The sequence below is a fragment of the Somniosus microcephalus genome, chromosome 18, assembly GCF_052327205.1.
Source record: "Somniosus microcephalus isolate GS21.2 chromosome 18, FLI_Smic_1.0, whole genome shotgun sequence".
Classification (NCBI taxonomy): Eukaryota; Metazoa; Chordata; class Chondrichthyes; order Squaliformes; family Somniosidae; genus Somniosus; species Somniosus microcephalus.
In genome coordinates, this window is record NC_141004.1 from 25,183,488 (window position 1) to 25,192,280 (window position 8,793).

Below are 8,793 nucleotides of genomic sequence, written 5' to 3' on the forward strand. Positions count from 1 at the left end.
CTTGGTACCATTCCAGTAAATCTCCTCTGCACCCTCTCCAAGGCCTTGATATTCTTCCTAAAGTGTTTTGTGCAGAACTGGACACAATACTCCAGCTGGGGCCCAACCATTATTTTATAAGGGCATTACATAACTTCCTTGCTTTTGTACTCTTGTGTCTCCATTAATAAAGCAAGGATCCCATATGCCTTTTTAACAGCCTTATTGACTTGTCCTGCCACCTTCAAAGACTTGTGAACGTACACCCCAAGGTCTCACTTTTCCTGCACCCCCTCCTGCGTGTATCTTTCCTATAAAATACATTAATTATGGTAGATATGAGATCATTGTGACTCAAGTACACATAACACACTGGATTAGATGGATTTGATTGATCACTCTGGCCACATGTAAACTGTGTCTATCATCAGTAAGACAGCAATAGTTAAAAAAAAACACAAAGTAAACATAGCTCTCCATTTATTATTTTGCTTTTTCAACCACAATTATTTCTTTATAGACGAGACAAATTCTTAGACCCAGCAGATTCACTTCATGGAGGTGTTTACACGTATCAGTGATTAAACAGAAAACCAGTTTCAGCTTCATTGTGTTGGCTAAAGACCATTTAGCAAAAAATAAAGGGAGAGAAATTGGGTGAGTAGCGCCACCTGTTAGCGCCTAAAGAGGCAGTCAGTGGCTGTAGCGCCACTGGCTGCGCCTCCCGCGATATTCAGGAGGGGCGCTAATGGTGGCGTTAGCCTGTTGCGCTGCGCCACCACCGATGACGTCATCGGTGTGCGCAGCGCCCCATTCGCGCCCCGTTCGCGATATTTGGTAGCGAACACCGCAGTTGCGCCGTTCGCTACCCGCGCCCGGTTCACGGGGCCTTACTGTGCTGGCAGCGGCGCAAGTTAAGGTGGAGGTGCGGGGCGGCCGCTTTTTCGGCGGCTACCTACCAGCTCCTCTGTCCCCGGCCTCCTAACCGCCCCCCCCCACAGCATTGCCGGCTGTTTCCCGAGAGCCCGGCACTTCTCCTTGGTGCCGGGCTCATTTGCCGGCACTCGCGAGCGGGGATCGCGCTGTTGCAGGCACCTCCCCCTTAACAGTGGGAGGAAGGCCTGCAGTACCGCAGCGTGCCATGCCGCAGCGTGTGGCGCTGCAGCACGTTGCGCTGCGATAATCAGTTTCAGCGCCCTAAGAGGGACGTGGAGCGCCTCGAGCCTCACCCCGTGTCCCTCGAGGGGCACTGAAACTGAATTTCTGGCGCCCCAACCCAATTTCTAGGCCAAAGTGTGCTATTATTTTCCAATTAACATTTTACCACACACTTGGCATTAACAAGGAAATCTGTATGTGTTTATGTTAAAGCTACTGTGTGTGTTAAGGTATATTTACATTACTGCACTGTTCTCTTGCACAGTTGTTGGCACTGCAAAGCATCGACCTCTTGGCATCTGTTCAACCAATGGGAGTGGAAACTTACTTTTATTTGGGTCGTTGGCTGAAGGCATTCTGACCTGGCCTTCTAAGCACACCGGCGTGATTTCGCCGACCGAGGCGGCCAAGGTTCGTGTCACGTTCCCAGCCCACTGCCTACTGCAGCCCGCACTCTCCAAGCGATTTTATGTTAATAGGGCTTGCTAAGCACGCCCTGCGAGGTTCCCGGCCAATTAATAGGAAGCGGGTCTGATGACGCATCATCAGCCTGTTTCCTTAAGGGGGCCATGTCCAAATTGATTTTGACATTTGTGCTGTCAGTGTTCTACAGCATTGAGGTGCTGCAAACACTGACAAGCACTGCATAAAAGGCGTACGGCTGCACCCAGCTCTCCCATGACTTCCTCCATATGTTTATGGAGGGAGTCACAGCACCCAGGGAGGTTCTCTTCCCTTCCCATGGGCGGAAGAGACCTCCCCAGGACACCAACACAGCCTGGTTGCACATTGCACAGGAGGGTACAAGCAGGGATGTCATCAGGAGGACCAGGCTGCAGTGGCACAAGCCTTTCAATGATCTGAGTAGATCACGAAATGTTACTGCCAAGCCACACTCAATCTCATCCTGCTGTGCCACTCATCACATCCACATCACTCTGTCTTCCCTACCCTACTCCTGCACATCCTTATCACATCAACTTAACTTGCACCTCCACCCATCCCTCTCTATCTACATTATCACTTCCCCATCTCACTAGCCACCCCGCACACTCACCCTGAACCTACTGCAAGCATACAAATTAACACACAAGGGTAGGCACTTGGGTGGTTTAGCCAATGTTCATGTGAAGTTTCTGTTAATGTGTTGTCAAACATTGAAATCTATATTTTCAACACTTTACCTTATTGGACAGATCTGTGCTCACCTTTGGAAGTGTCTTAGTGAGTTCCAGTGAATGTTGAGACCTAACATTTCTGCCCCCACCCCCCAATTATGATGAGTGTGAAAGGAATGGGTTGGACATTGTAGGGATTCTTAATGGTGTTGGTGTGGGCTGGTGCCAACCTAGCACATCATGTGGCAGCCAGTGTGTACAGCGTCAAGTGAAGTAAATTTGGAGGGATTCAGAGGACCAAGGTGAGATTTTTTTTGAGGGCACCGATGTTGCTATAATAGATGGCAGCTGAAGTTGAGATAACAGAAGCGATCTGTCAATGGTGAGATAGCTTGCTCCAAGGAGGTGACAGTGGATAGAGAATTTACTCCAAACACTTCCAAACTGCATAAAGCTCAAAAGTGTCTTCCAAGTCCTGAAGGTTCAAGCTTCTGACATTGGAAAGTGACCAGCTGTGAAATGGTAGCTTTTATACCACTTTTGCAGCGGTCACCTATTCACAGCTTTGGGGAGACGGAGAACCCGACCTACTTACCTGACGTGATCTCCGAACTACATGAACCTTGTTAAAACTGTGGAAAATAGAAAAATGCTGGCAAAATAGTAGTAAACAAGCACTTAACAAGCAGTTAATTTTCTTAAATGCCTCCCCCGCCGCTTGGTGTCGGGTCTGTTCTGAAATTACAGACCCAACACTTTGGAAACTTACATGGAAGTAGGTTCGGAGCGAGCTCCCAACCCGCTGTCAATCATTTCGATTTTGACAGCGACCCGCCTCCGAACCCGCCCTCTGAGCACCAGCAAAATCGCGGCCACCGAGTCAGGTCAGCACAGCAGCGTGCATGTGTCATGATGTACAATTGCATCATAACACAAGTATATATAACATGCTGGGCTGATTCAGGACTTGTTTTGGACCCATACGGTAATTTCATTTTTAACATAAAGGAAGAGGACTATACTGTCCTGTGCCTCCCTTTTCTATTGGCCTATTGGAAGGGGTCACGTATGAAGATTATACCAAATTGGGTCTATAGGAAATCAGAGGCACAACGTAAGCAGCAGTTAAGTGTCACCAACTATAAGAATATGAAAATATACAGGGAAAAGGCTTGGGGACGTGATTAGATAGTTCCTGTTGAGGAGCTAGCACTGGCCAAGGTGCAATAAACTGAATGGCCTGCTTCAATGCTGGAATTACTGTGATTCTATAACACTGAGTTTTGGTTTGACATTGTTTTCCCTTAACCCAAGGGAAGTGTAAAAGTGCCTTTAGAACGGCATCCCATGCTTTGGGATACCGTTGCAACTCGCGTGTGTGTGCTTAAAAGAGTGGCTTTACAGATGCGTGTGTTAACACAAGGCCTGGAATATGCCGACGTTGATGTTTCCAATCTTTAAATTGGGTTTTACCCTAATTTTGGAATTAGCGTTTCAGGTGTTAATTATTGGATTTCATTATGTTTAACCTTAAGATAATAGGGTTGACTAACGCCACCTCCCTGAATTTGTGAATAAATAATTAGCTGCTTGAAGAGTAGGTGCATTCCTGTAAAGCCGCTCTGGAGAGGGAGGGGGGAGGGGAAGGGGGGAGAGGGGAGGGGGGGAGGGGGGAGAGGGAAGGGGGGAGGAGGGAGAGGGAAGGGGGGAGGAGGGAGAGGGAAGGGGGGGAGGAGGGAGAGGGAAGGGGGGGAGGAGAGAGAGACAGAGGAAAGGAGAGAGAGAGGGCGAGTGGCCCACGGCCGCAAATGGAGCCAAGCCCCGGGAACGGGTTTGAGCCGGCTTGAGGCTGTGAGAGACGGCCGGGCCCGGTTGCCGGGGTAACCCTTCCCCCCCTCCTGAGCCCCGCCCCCGCCCTCTGGCCCCTCCCGGCCCCTCCCGAGCCCCGGCGTCCCCCTCCCCCGCCCTCCCGAGCCCCGGCGCCCCCCCCCCATCCTCCCTCCCTTGCCCCGGCGCCCCCCTCCTCCCTCCCTTGCCCTGGCGCCCCCCCTCCTCCCTCCCTTGCCCCGGCGCCCCCCCCTCCTCCCTCCCTCGCCCCGGCGCCCCCCCTCCTCCCTCCCGAGCACACCACCCCCGCCCTCCCGAGCACCCCACCCCCGCCCTCCCGAGCACCTCCCCGCCCTCCCGAGCACTGGACCCCCTCCCCGAGCCGGCTTGAAGACCGCCAATTGCGGCTGGGCCTGCGCTACCGCGCTCTGTGTCTCGGGCTTGAGACGCCGCCCGGGACTGGAGGGAGGGAGCGAGTGAGTCGGAGCACACCCAGTTACACCCTGAATGCGCATGTGCAGCACGCACACAGCATGCTGGTAGTTGTAGTCGTTCCTTGTCACGTTGGACTGAGGCTTCCCTGGTTACTGTTGCTAGGTGACGTGAGGAGAAGGAGCCGAAATGTTTTTTTTTTAAAAGATAAAACCCCGAGAGAAATAAGGAGCTATGAACAGAGAGTTTATTTATATTTTTAGGAAAAAACTGAAGTAAAATTTTTAAAAGTCGGTAATTAAAGCGGGAAAAAATCCATTAAACGTTCTCCACCCCCCCCCCACCCACCCCGTCTGCCTCCGAATGAAAACCGCGACGTCTTTGTCGGAAAACGCTCCCTGGGTTTTTAAAAAAATAAAAAAATGTTGATTTCCAATGCAAGTGTGGAGGAAATGGCCGAAATGTTTGTATTTTTTAAAAAAAAGATAAAACCCCGATGGGAAAAAGAAATGAATAGTTAAGAATCAAGATGGCTGACACTCACCTCAGTTCAGAATGATTAGGCCCGCCCACACACGCACCGATTGGTCAACCATCAGGTCACTGAACTGTAGGATTGCTCAATTGTCACGTCACTCAACTCTAGGATGGCCCGCCCGCACACGCAATGAACCCGCCCCCGTGACGCAGCGATTGGTCGACCGTCGGGTCGCTCGACTGTACGATTGGTCAACCTTCACGTCACTCGATGCTAATGAGCGGATAATGAGTGGAATTTTGAACGTTTTTTGTATACCGTTGGCACAATTTTTGTCCAACCAAAAAGTAAATATGCTTTTGAGAGTCCCCTAATGATAAGCTTTCTTTTGATATAACATATGTGTAGGTACGCTCTATAACTTTTGATTGTATAGCCGGACAGACAGACAGAGAGACAGACAGAGAGACATACCGGTTTATATATATAGATAGATAGATAGATATATATTAATGACCTGGACTTGGGTATAAGGAAGCAACATGTTAAAGTATGCAGATGACACAAAACTTGGAAATGTAGTTAACAGTGAAGAGTGTGATAATAATAATAACTTCCGGGAAGTTATGTCATCACTTCCTGTGAACTGTGAACTATGAACTATGAACTGTGTACATACCTCACTTCCTGTCATATGTCACTTCCTGTTGGACTGGTATAAATACTGGACTGTTCAGTATTGTAAGAGGCTTCTATCAGAGGCATGATAAAGACCTCGCTTGTATATAGTGTGTTTATAAGTTACTTAAAGCTTACCTTAAAGTTACTTGATGTGTAAGACTCCTTTTTCTTACATCAAAGAGGATAACAGCAGTCTTCAGGAAGACATAGACAGACTGATGAAATGGGCAGACACATGGCAGATGAAATACAATGCAGAAAAGTGTGAAGTGATACATTTGAAACAATGAGGAGAGACAGTATAAACTAAATGGTACAATTTTAAAGGTGGTGCAGGAACAGAGACACCTGGGGATGTACAAATCTTTGAAGGTGGCAGTGCAAGTCGATAAGGCTGTTAAAAAAGCAGACAGGATCTTTGGCTTTATAAATGGAGGTATAGAGTACAAAATCAATGAAGTTATGCTAAACCTTTATAAATCAGTGGTTGGGCCTCAACTGGCAAAGATAAGGGCCGGGAATTTGTGATCGGGATGACGCATTCCGCCTTTGAAACTGACCGCAACTTCGGGATGTGGCGCAGGCGGACATCCCGAAGTTGCGGTCTGTCAATGACAGCTCTGAAACAGGCTGCTCTGTGCCCCCCACGTCCCCACCACCCCCCCACCCCACCGAGCCGGCAATCTGTGTAATCAGCCAAATCATTGAAACAGACACAAACTTTAGCTCTCCCGCAGTAAGTACGCTGTTAAATTCCCCACTGAAAGTTAGACCCAAAGAGATTAGGTGTAACTGGGGTTTTGACAGCGTTATTACTGCTATACAAATGTTAAGGGCCTGAAAAACTAATTTTAATTTTGTGCAGTGTGAAATTTGTCCATTTTAATTAAAATTTAAAAATTTTAAGAAACTTTTCAAAAAAATGTTTTTTTTTTAGGTTTGTCCATCTTTATTTCAGGTTTGCCTTTCCCCCCCCATGTGAGAGCTCCAATCTTTGTTTTGCTCTCTCTAAATATTTTTAAAAGTTATAATTTTAAGAGCTTACTCACTTCCTTGTTCGCGGTCTGTGAGAATTCTGCGTTTTGATTGGCTACTTAGACAGCTCGTCGACATCACAGCAGCTCGCACAAGGGGATCCCCACTATACATCGCTGATTTGAATTGAATGTCGGAAAACTCGAAGTTCTCGACACAGAGGTCGCAAGATGCTTGTGCGAAGCGTCCTTCAGGGCCAGCAGCGAACGCCTTGGTAACTCTTGTAGTTATATACATACATTTCATGCTCCATGTTAGATCCATTCCACACCCCCTGTGATGTGATAGACCCACTCCATATTTCATGTTCTGTGATTAATCCATTCCATGCTTTGTGCAGAATCCATTCCATGTTTTAAATTGGATACAAAAATACAAAAAAAGCTTTGACCACATTCGATCAGCTCCGATGGACAGGCCACGTCCTCCACATGCCCGATACGAGACTCCCAAAGCAAGCGCTCTACTCAGAGCTCCGGCACGGCAAGAGAGCCCCAGATGGGCAGAGGAAACGCTTCCAGGACACCCTCAAAGCCTCCTTGAAAAAGTGCAACATACCCACCGACACCTGGGAATCCCTGGCCCAAGACCGCACAATGTGGAGGAGAAGCATCCAGGAAGGCGCCGAACACCTCGAGTCTCTTTGCCGGGAGCAAGCAGCAGCCAAGCGCAAACAGCGGAAGGAGCGCACATCAACCCAAGCACCCCACCCACCCACCCCCTTCAACCACCATCTGCCCCACCTGTGACAGAGACTGTAGGTCCCGCATTGGGCTCATCAGTCACCTGAGAACTCATTTTTAGTGTGGAAGCAAGTCATCTTTGGTTCCGAAGAACTGCCTAAGAGAGAGAAAACAATAATAGCCCTGCCTCTTTCTGTGACACCCACACAGAAGAGGGCCATCGCAAAACATACCACCCCCACCTCCAGCAGAATTTTGCACAATCAAAAAAAAGTGGCAGAGACCAGCATTACACTACTCAGATTGCATGACTTTTCCACCCCTGGGCTCAAGATTTTTGATGCCAGGATAACCAGATTTCATTGGCAGATGCTAAGAAGTACTACAAGCAAGAATACAAGAAGGGGCATAATAGATGAGACAGAAATCCCCCGCCACTGCCAATACCAAATGTGCCTGGTGTAATAGGCACGGGAGAAAAAAATCAGATGTGGTCAATGCTGTCTACCAAACCCACAGGACCTGGAGAGATATACAAAGGTGATGTGATACATGTAGAAATATGATACGGCAAGTCTATACACAGTTAGCATCTCCCACAAGTAGACATACAAGAAAACCTGTCTTAACAAACTTTAAACCCTTGTCTGTTGAACTGTGCCAATCAATAAGAAGGCAAACACACATTAATCTATGAGAAAACGATGTATGCTTAGCACAAATGAGGGAACTTATAATGTTAGCATGTCAACTTGTGTGCTCAGCTTCAACTCTTAAAGGGGGGTAACACAAGGAATGCTTGCACATCAACCTAGCAAAATGGCATCTGTTCAATTTTTACCATCCAGTATGTCCTTGACATTGGCATTGTCCATGTACATTGTCATGTACTAACAATATCTCCATACTATTCCTCTGCTTGCAGGTCAAGAGGGCTTGTAACCAGCAGGAGCAATGCCATATTGGTGAGGACCCTAAGCACTTCAAAGCCCTGACCCCTTCTGAGCATTCAATTGGCATAAGGATGTCATGAGCCATGGCTGTATAGGGCAACCTTAATCTCCCAGCAGCCATCCTTCCGCTCTTCTTTCCCCTTCAAGTAAGGGTGGCACAGATGATTGCCTCAACCTCCTGTAAGGGGTGGTGTGTGTGGTCAGCTTCACCTCTGACTCCCTGAGTGGTTCGAATCGCTCCCACTCCCTTGGTTCTAGACCTGGACTTATTTGGGGGTTGCAATGAAATTGCAGCAAACAACTGAATTTGATACAAGAACTTTGGTTTTTATTTGAAACAAGAAAATATACACAACACAATAATCTTATCACTCTAAAAGGGGAACACTTCGGAATATATGAGGGAGAATGACAATAGACAAAATACTTCACCCCTCCCAATCCCACTA